The sequence below is a fragment of the Schistocerca gregaria genome, chromosome 6, assembly GCF_023897955.1.
Source record: "Schistocerca gregaria isolate iqSchGreg1 chromosome 6, iqSchGreg1.2, whole genome shotgun sequence".
In the NCBI taxonomy this organism is placed as follows: domain Eukaryota; kingdom Metazoa; phylum Arthropoda; class Insecta; order Orthoptera; family Acrididae; genus Schistocerca; species Schistocerca gregaria.
Window position 1 is genome coordinate 475,866,940 of NC_064925.1, and position 10,166 is coordinate 475,877,105.

Genomic DNA, 10,166 nt, shown 5'->3' on the forward strand with positions numbered 1-10,166 from the left:
TACAAAATATGACAGTAGACAGGAGATGTGTTACGACAGTGAAAGGAACCTGTGACCACTGGAGACAGTGCCACAAATTTCTCCATAACATCTAACACAAGAAACACACAAATGTTATATTAACAAATGTAAATCCATCTGATGATTGAGGTTTAAACCTTTGAAACGCTTCTTGGAGATAAATAAACAGTGACTGGTAACAGTAAACTTGTATCATTTAATGTCAATAACAGTCACGGTAATGCTTAACCTAAAACGGTCGCATTTAAAAATCACACAATGTACATCTTACCATTCGGTAATGGTTAGGCAACGAATCGTGGCGTCTTCTTCACGCCTTGTAATAACGGGTTTTTCTGAATCCAGGTTCCCGTTGACTCATTGTACGAGGACCTGCTGAAAAGTAAAGCCTCCTAATTTGCAGCCCCGTCCCTATAGTGGCCTCTGGGTTGCAGCATGTAACAAAATGCAGTGTAATGTAACTATGTTGGTGCGTGAGAGACAGTGCGCTGTAGTAGAGTTTCGAATCCGGAAAGTTCGTCCACACATGGAGGTCTCTTTCCTTAAGCATGACAATACCAGACCACGCACTAACGCTGCGGCATTTTCAGCAATCCGACGCCTTCAGTTAACTGTCATCGATCATCCTCCATACCGTCCGGACTTGGCCCCATCCAATTTTCAGCTGTTTCCAAACTTTAAAGAATATCTTAGAGTACTTCAGTTAGATAGTCACGAAGCGGTGCAAGCAGCCATAAGATTGTCAAACATTGTACAGCGACGGCATCAACAGACTGGTCTCTGGTTCGGAGAACTGTGTTCGTCGCCAAGGTGAATGTGCAGAGACATAACAACGTAGACATGAAGGTAAAGATGTAGAGTGTTATTGACGTTTATTTATCTACACACATGCTCATAAATTAAGGATGATGCTGATACATGGTGAAATAACGCTCTGGGGAGCTGTTTGCGGGTTTAAATCACCTCGGGGTATGACCATGCGGTGCATTTGACCTGCAGTCGTCGCACGGTGGCGCTGGCAGGAGTCCACATACGCAGACGTGTATTGCTGCATGTCAGAATACGGTGCAGCGAGTAAGTGTGCGAACGTTTTCAGAATTTCTATGGTGACTGTGTGTTGAAAATGGCTCGAAGAACACATATTGATGACGTTATGAAAGGTAGAATATTAGGGCGACTGGAGGCTGGCCAAACACAGCAGGTCGTAGCACTGGCCCTCCGTGTGCCACTAAGATTATGGCAACGATTCCAGCAGACAGGAAACGTGTCCAGGCTCTACATTACCGGACGTCCATAGTGTACAACACCACAAGAAGACCGATATCTCATCATCAATGCAAGCAGACGTCCATGGCGTACTGCAGGTAGCCTTGCTCGGGACTTTACCGCAGCCACTGGAACAGTTGTCTCCAGACACACGGTCTACAGACGACTGAACAGACATATTTTATTTGCCCGGAGACCTGCAAGGTGCATTCCACTGACCCACGGTCACAGGAGATCCAGTAAAGCCTGGTGTCAAGAACACAGTACATGGTCATTGGAACAGTGGTCGCAGGTTATGTTCACGGACGAGTCCAGGTATAGTCTGAACAGTGATTCTCGCCGGGTTTTCATTTGGCATGAACCAGGAACCAGATACCAAACCCTTAATGTCCTTGAAAGGGACCTGTATGGAGGTCGTGGTTTGATGGTGTGGGGTGGGATTATGATTGGTGGACGTACACCCCTACATGCCCTTGAGAGCGAGACTGTAACAGGTCCGGTGTATCGGGACATCATTTTGCACCAGTATGTCCGCCTTTTCAGGGGTGCAGTGGGTCCCACCTTCCTCCTGTTGGATGATACCTCATGGTCTCACCGAGCTTCCTTCGTGGAGGAGTACCTTGAAACAGAAGATATCAGGCGAATAGGGTGGCATGCCTGTTCTCCAGACCTAAACCCCATCGAGCACGTCTGGGATGCTCTCAGTCGACATATCGCTGCACGTCTTCAAACCCCTAGGATACTTCATGAGCTCCGACAGGCACTGGTGATAGAATTGGAGGCTATACCCCAGCAGCTGCTCGACCACCTGATCCAGAGTATGCCAACCCGTTGTGCGGCTTGTGTATGTGTGCATGGTGATCATCTCCCATATTGATGTCGGGGTACATGTGCAGGAAACAGTGGCGTTTGTAGCACATGTGCTTCGGGACGATTTTCTCAACTTATCACTAATACTGGGGACTTACAGATCTGTGTCGTGTGTGTTCCCTATGTGCCTATGCTATTAGCGCTAGTTCTGTGTAGTGCCACGTTGTGTGGCACCACATTCTGCAATTATCCTTAATTTATGAGCATGAGTGTAAAAATTTTTAAAGATTTTCACGTAAGGACTTTCGGAGGCATCACTCTCCAGCACGCCCTGGTATATTGCTGCAGAGGGATGCAAACATATATATGTGTGAAACGTCCACATAATATTTAACTTGTTGCTTTTGCCTCATGACCACTTTCAAGCCCTTACTTTCATCTTGGTTGTAATTAAGTGTTCCCACTTACAGCATATCTTTCGTTTCTGCATGGTACATTCGGTAATTACACTCCAATGACATTAATTTCGTGTTATCTAATGGACTGTAAATAATACTACTCACCGTTCTCCAACAAAATGTCTACAGTTCCACATATTACTAGACCTTGCGCATATTATTTGTTTGGTGCATTAACATTAAACAAATCATTACGATTTATCTTTTAAACAATGCTATAAATATAAATATTTCAGAACATTCACAGTGCAACGGAGTGTGCGCAGAAGAGAAAGTTCCTGGCATGGCAGGGTAAAATCGTGTGGCGACGGATGGAGACTCGAAACTGCGACCTTTGCCTCTCGCGGTACCGACTGAAATAGGGTTGCGAGAGCACGTTTTTGCTGCGCCTGGACAGCCAATCAGCAGAGTACTTCCCTGCGAAAGTTCCGACATACAGTTTTAAGCCACCAGGAAGTTACAACACAAATATTGTTATTTTTCCAACCAAGTTTACAAAGAACCATTACGTTACAGTCTTGTTGGTGATGATGTCTGAGTGTAGAGGACGATGCGGGAGACCCGCACCGCTGTGCTAGACAAGGTCCTAGTGGAGGTGGTTTGCCATTGCCTTCCTCCGATTGTAATGGGGATGAATGAGGATGACGAAGACGACAACGCCCGTTCATTTCGAGGCAGGAAAAATCCCTGATCCCGCAGAGAGTCGAACCCGGGACCCCGTGCGCGGGAAGTGAGAACGCTACCGCAAGACGACGAGCTGCGGTCTGCCGCAAGACTACGAGCTTACAGTCATAGCATTCGTTAATGGACGCTGGTTCACCTGCGGACGGTCTCTGCCACTTTTAAGATTTCACATTCTATCCTACAAGTGACGTACGTGGTTCACAATGGTTCAAATATCTCTGAGCATTATGCGACTTAACTTCTGAGGTCATCAGTCGCCTAAAACGTAGAACTAATTAAACCTAACTAACCTAAGGACATCACACACATCCATGCCCGAGGCAGGATTCGAACCTGCGTCCGTAGTGGTCGCTCGGCTCCAGACTGTAGCGCCTAGAACCGCACGGCCACTTCGGCCGGCTCTGAGATATTCACTCTGCAGCGGAGTGTGCGCTGATATGAAACTTCCTGGCAGATTAAAACTGTTTGTCGGACCGAGATTCGAACTCGGGACCTTTGCCTTTCGCGGGCAAAGGCTCTACCAACTGAGCTACCCAAGCACGACTCACGCCCCGTCTTCACAGCTTTACTTCCGCCAGTACCTCGTCTCCTACCTTCCTAACTTTACAGAAGCTCTCCTGCGAACCTTGGAATTTAACTAAGGTCCTGCAAGGCAAAGGTCTCGAGTTCGAGTCTCGGTTCGGCACACAGTTTTAATCTACCAGGAAGTTTCAAGTGACGTAAGTGTTTAATTCAGATGCGTTTGTCATGAGCAGCAAGTTGAGTACGACTTACTGACCATGTAACATAAATCTTTATGTAGTAGTGACGACACGTTAATCTAATTTTTTTACAATCGATTTCGAATATACATTACTCTAACTTTAGCATCCTCTATTATATCATATGATCATGTAGATCCTGGGCATCAACAAGAGCATCTGGAATCATAGATTGGTCCGAAGGTGGTGTAATTTTACACTAGAAATGATTACAAATAAAATTTGGAATTCGAATACAGCTGAAGGTGTCATCCCTGCTACAGCGAGTTGCAGTAGCACCGGTCGTCGCACAGTCTGTTCGAAGATGGATGTATAGGCAGAAGACATAAAACAGCAGCAGGTAAAATAGTGTGTTTACCGTGGCGTTGAAAGACTTCATCAAGCCACTGCTGTAAGAAAGGCGCTCGTAGCGAAAAAAAGAAAAAAAATTACATTACTGGCCATTAAAACTGCTACATCAAGAAGAAATGCAGATGATAAACGGGTATTCATTGGACAAATATATTATACTACAACTGACATATGATTACATTTGCACCTAATTTGAATGCATAGATCCTGAGAAATCAGTAACTACAACAACCACCTCTGGCCGTATTAACGGCCTTGTTACCCCTGGGCATTGAGTCAAACGGAGCTTGGATGGTGTGTACAAGTACAGCTGCCCATGCTGCTTCAACACGATACCACAGTTCATCAAGAAAAATGACTGGCGTATTGTGACGAGCCAGTTGCTCGGCCACCATTGACCAGACGTTTTCAGTTGGTGAGAGATTTGAATAAAGTGCTGACCAGGGCAGCAGTCGAAAATTTTCTGTATCCAGAAAGGCCCGTACAGGACCTGTAACATGCGGTCGTGTATTTTCCTGCTGAAATGTATTTTCCTGCTGTATCCGTACAGGTCCTGCAACATGTCCTGCTGAAATGTAGGGTTTCGCAGGGATCGAATGAAGGGTACAGCCACGGGTCGTAACACATCTGAAATGTAACGTCCACTGGTCAAAGTGCCGTCAATGCGAACAAGAGGTCACCGAGACGTGTACACAATGGCACGCCATACCATCACGACGAGCGATACGCCAGTATAGCGATGACGAATACACGCTTCCAATGTGCGTTCACCGTGATGTCGCCAAACACGGAAGCGACCATCATGATGATGTAAACAGAACCTGGATTCATCCGAAAAAATGACGTTTGCATTCGTGCACCCAGGTTCGTCGTTGAGTACAGGCGCTCGTGTCTGTGCAGCAGCGTCAAGGCTAAACGCAGCCATGGTCTCTGAGCTGATAGTCCATGCTGCTGCAAACGTCGTCGAACTGTTCGTGCGGATGGTTGTTGTCTTGCAAACGTCCCCATCTGTTGACTCAGGGATCGAGACGTGGCTGCACGATCTATAACAGCCGTGCGTGTAAGTTACCTGTCATCTCGACTGCTAGTGATACGAGACCGTTGGGATCCAGCACGGCGTTCCGTGTTACCCTCCTGAACCCACCTATTCCATATTCTGCTAACAGTCATTGGATCTCGACCAACGCAAGCAGCAATGTCGCGATACGATAAACCGCAATCGCGATAGGCAACAATCCGACATTTATCAAAGTCGGAAACGTGATGGTACGCATTTCTCGTTCTTACACGAGGCATTACAACAACGTTTCTCCAGGCAACGCCGGCCAACTACTGTTTGTGTATGAGAAATCGGTTGGAAACATTCCTCATGTCAGCACGTCGCAGGACTCGCCACCGGCGCCAAACTTGTGTGAATGCTCTGAAAAGCTAATCATTTGCATATCACAGTATCTTCTTCCTGTCGGGTAAATTACTCGTCTATAGCACGACATCTGCGTGGTGTAGCAATTTTAATGGCCAGTAGTTTAACGTCAGAGGGATGTGATAATCTTAGAGCAGAAATCACTATGAATTTAAGTCCCCTTAGAATTTACCGGATCTGAATACGTGGACCCTGTGAGAATTCCGCCGTGCCGACGTTTCGCAGGGAGGCTGTTTCGGCGCCGTTCGCCGGGGCGCGGCGGCGTACCGCCCGTCCATGCGAAACGTCGGCACGGCGGCGCCTGTCGAATTTCACGCATGTCCGACCGCATAAATATTTACGGGCGTCTCACCGGAATGGCAGCCTCCTGCCGCGTATCCCCCTCCCCTGCAGACAGTGGCCTCGACGTCTGGGAGCTTCGCATTGCCTGAGATGCCCCACAGCGTTGACTGGCTTACGGTAGCTACAGATACGTCTGCCGTCCATATCGAGTAGGAAATCTCTCAAGGGTATAACCGGGCGCAAGGATTGGAAACCTTGTCATTACCCCCCGCCCCTCACCCCTCTATCTGTCTCTCTCTTTCCCTTACACATTCACAAATACACACACACATTCACATACACACGTGTACATACACACACACACATACAAACACGTTCTTGACAGGTGCACAGTCGTTTCCGGCTCCATTCTGTACACACGGGTATACTACTAAATTAAAGTGCCACACTGTGTTTGTTTTCTGTGCGTGATGGTTAATCTGACAAAAATAATGTCAGGATTTTGCTTCGCTTTCCACTAACAAACTCAAATCACTTAAGAAAGACAAATCTTTCGGTCCAGATTCTACAGCAATCAGGTTCAGAGTATGCAGACACAATAGCGCCTTTCTTAGCAATCATATACAACCGCTCACTTGGCGAAAGGTCTGTTCCTAAACACTAGAAAGTAGCACAGATCACACCAATGTTCAAAAAAGGAAATAGGAGTAACCCAGTGAATTACAGACCCATATCACTGACCTCAATTCGCAGTACGATTTTGGAGCATACACTGTACTCGAACATTATGAAGACAAGGGATCTCATATCGATTCCATGTTCCTTGATTTCCAGAAGGCTTCTGATACCGTTCCTCACAAACGACTATTAATCAGATTGCGTGCATTTGGAGTATCGTCTCAGTTGTGTGACTGGATTCGTCATTTCCTCTCAGAGAGGTCACAGTTCGTAGTGATAGATGGTAAATCATCGAGTAGAACAGAAGTGATATCTGGCGTTCCCCAAGGCCCTGTGCTGTTCATGATTCACACAATTGATCTAGATGATAATCTGAGCAGCCCCCTTAGACTGTTTACAGAGGACGCTGTAGTTTACCATCTAGTAAAATCATCGGACAATCAATCCCAATTACTAAATGATCTAGAGAGAATTTCTGTATGGTGCGAAAAGTGGCAGGTGGCACTAAACAAAGAATAGTGCGAGGTCATCCACATGAGTACTAAAAGAAATACGATACATTTTGGGTATACGATGTTGTTGTTGTGATCTTCAGTCCTGAGGCTAGTTTGATGCAGCTCTCCATGCTACTCTATCCGGTGCAAGCTTCTTAATCTCCCAGTACCTGCTGCAGCCTACATCCTTCTGAATCTGCTTAGTGTGTTCATCTCTTGGTCTCCCTCTACGATTTTTCCCCTACACACTGCCCTCCAATGCTAAATTTGTGATCCCTTGATGCCTCAGAACATGTCCTACCAAACGATCCCTTCTTCTAGTCAAGTTGTGCCACAAACTCCTCTACCCCCAAATTCTATTCAATACCTCCTCTCTCGTTTTGCTTTTGTTGATGTTCATCAATAAGAGTAACCCAATGAATTAGAGACCCATATCACTGACCTCAGTTTGCAGTAGGATTTTGGAGCATATACTGTACTCGAACATTACGAATCACGTTGAAGAAAACGACTTATCGATACATAACCAACACGGATTCAGAAAATATCGTTCTTGTGCAACGCAGCTAGCTCTTTATTCCCATGGAGTAATGAGCGCTTTCGTCAAGGGATCTCAGATCGATTCCATATTCCTAGATTTACAGAAGGCTTTTGATACCGTTCCTCACAAACGACTATTAATCAGATAGCGTGCATTTGGAGTATCGTCTCAGTTGTATGACTGGATTCGTCATTTCCTCTCAGAGATGTCACAGTTCGTAGTGATAGATGGTAATTCATCGAGTAGAACAGAAGTGATATCTGGCATTCCGCATGGAAGTGTCATGGACCCTCTGCTGTTCCTGATTTACATAAATGATCTAGCAGATAATCAGAGCAGCCCCCTTAGACTGTTTGCAGATGACGCTGTAATTTAGCGTCTAGGAAAATCATCAAACGATCAATTCCAATTACAAAATGATCTCGAGAGAATTTCTGCATGGTGTGAAAAGTGGCAATTGGCACTAAACAAAGAAAAGTGCGAGGTCATCCACATGGGTACTAAAAGAAATTCATTAAATTTTGAGTATACGATAAATCGTGAAAATGTAAGGGCTCTCGACTAAATACCTAGGAACTACGCTTACGAGCAACTTAAATTGGAAAGACCACAGAGATAATATTGTGAGGAAGGCGAAACAAAGACTGCGCTTTGTTGGCAGAACACTTAGAACATGCGACAAACCCTCTAAAGAGACAGCCTACATTACACTAGTCTGTCCTCTGCTGGTATATTGCTGCGCGGTGTCGAACCCTTCCCAGGTAGGATTGACGGAGGACATCAAAAAAGTGCAAAGAAGGTCAGCACGTTTCGTGCTATCGCGCAATAGGGGTGAGAGTGTCACTGATATAACACGCGAGTTGGGGTGGCAGTCACTGGAACAAAGGCGGTCTTCTTTGCGACGAGATCTATTTACGAAATTTCAGTCACCAACTTTCTCTTCAGGATGCGAAAATATTTTGTTGACAACCACCTATGTAGTGAGAAACGATCATCATAATAAAATAAGAGAAATCAGAGCTCGAACGGAAAGATTTAGATGTTCCTTTTTCCCACGCGCCATTCGAGAGTAGAATGATAGAAAAGTAGTATGAAAATGGTTCGATGAACCCTCTGCCTGGTACTTAAGTCTGAATTGAAGAGTAACCATGTAGATGTAGATGTAGATTAATTCTCCAGAAAGGATGTACATTGTTGTTGTTGTTGTGCTCTTCAGTCCTGAGACTGGTTAGATGCAGCTCTCCATGCCACTCTATCCTGTGCAAGCCTCTTCATCTCCCAGTACTTACTGCAACCTACATCCTTCTGAATCGACTCAGTGTATTCATCTCTTGGTGTCCCTTTACGAATTTTACCCTCCAAACTGCCCTCCAATACTAAATTGGTGATCCCTTGATGCCTCGGAACATGTCCTACCAACCGACCCCTTCTTCTCGTCAAGTTGTGCCACAAACTTCTCTTCTCCCCAATCCTATTCAATACCTCCTCGTTAGTTATGTGATCTACCCATCTAATCTTCAGCATTCTTATGTAGCACCACACTTCGAAAGCTTCTATTCTCTCTTTGTCCAAACTATTTATGGTCCATGTTTCACTTCCATACATGGCTACGCTCCATACAAATAATTTCATAAATGACTTCCTGACACTTAAATCTATACTCGATGTTAACAAATTTCTCTTCTTCATAAACGCTTTCCTTGTCATTGCCATTCTACATTTTATATCCTCTCTACTTCGACCATCATCAGTTATTTTGCTCCCCAAATAGCAAACCTCCTTTACTACTTTAAGTGTCTCATTTCGTAATCTAATTCCCTCAGCATCACCCGACTTAATTCGACTACATTCCATTATCCTCGTTTTGCTTTTGTTGATGTTCGTCTTATACCCTCCCTTCAAGACACTGTCCATTCCGTTCAACTGCTCTTCCAAGTCCTTTGCTGTCTCTGACAGAATTACAATGTCATCGGCGAACCTCAAAGTTTTTATTTCATCTCCATGGATTTTAATACCTACTCCGAATTTTTCTTTTGTTTCCTTTACTGCTTGCTCAATATACAGGTTGAATAACAACGGGGAGAGGCTACAACCCTGTCTTAATCCCTTCCCAACAACTGCTTCCTTTTCATGTCCCTTGACTCTTACAACTGCCATCTGGTTTCTGTACAAATTGTAAATAGCCTTTCGCTCCCTGTATTTTACCCCTGCCACCTTTAGAATTCGAAAGAGAGTATTCCAGTCAACATTGTCAAAAGCTTTCTCTAAGCCTACAAATGCTAGAAACGTAGGTTTGCCTTTCCTTAATCTTTCTTCTAAGATATATCGCATGGTCAGTTTTGCCTCACGTGGTCCAGTATTTCTACGGAATCCAAACAGATCTTCCCCGAGGTCGTC

At 45.1% G+C, this 10,166-nt stretch overlaps 1 non-coding gene across 1 annotated transcript; it reads right to left on the bottom strand.

Moving 5' to 3' along the window:
- Positions 1-3,704: 3,704 nt before the first annotated feature.
- On the bottom strand, positions 3,705-3,779 carry Trnas-cga (transfer RNA serine (anticodon CGA)). The gene has a single exon. It is a non-coding gene; the product is annotated as a tRNA-Ser (tRNA).
- Between the last annotated feature and the right edge of the window lie 6,387 nt (positions 3,780-10,166).